The following is a 490-nucleotide window of genomic DNA, read 5'->3' on the forward strand; positions in this document are numbered from 1 at the left end:
TCCCAATAAAGACTTACATCTCTTTTACTAGTTATTAAGAGTCATGGTGCTCAGGAACGGAGGGTCCTTATTCGTTCCCTAACCCTTGCGTGTTTGCCTTACAGAACTCCAATCCTTCATTCTATTTATATGGTTTGCAGATCTGTAAGGTTCTGTCGACTGCAGCCTCCATAAAAGCACACTGACTGTGACCGAGGTCCCCTTGATCACCCTCTGTTATTTTATATCACTTGAAATATAACAACACATGTATGGTTATATGTATAGGACCCTAATAAACAACCGTTCAGGAAAAAATGTAACGCATGTAGTCTGTCGATCTATGCTCCGCGCATGCTCAGGACAGCTTCTGTTCTGTCTGCCGGCAGGGGGAGCTTCGGTTCAGTCCACCCTCACGTGCTGCTGCTGACATGCTGTGTGAAATGACTGCATCTTGCGCGCGATAAACCAGCGATGTCTAGGCTACGCTCTGGATAAGAGCGTCTGCAAA

Source organism: Coregonus lavaretus, assembly GCF_964263955.1.
Source record: "Coregonus lavaretus genome assembly, chromosome: 39".
In the NCBI taxonomy this organism is placed as follows: Eukaryota; Metazoa; Chordata; class Actinopteri; order Salmoniformes; family Salmonidae; genus Coregonus; species Coregonus lavaretus.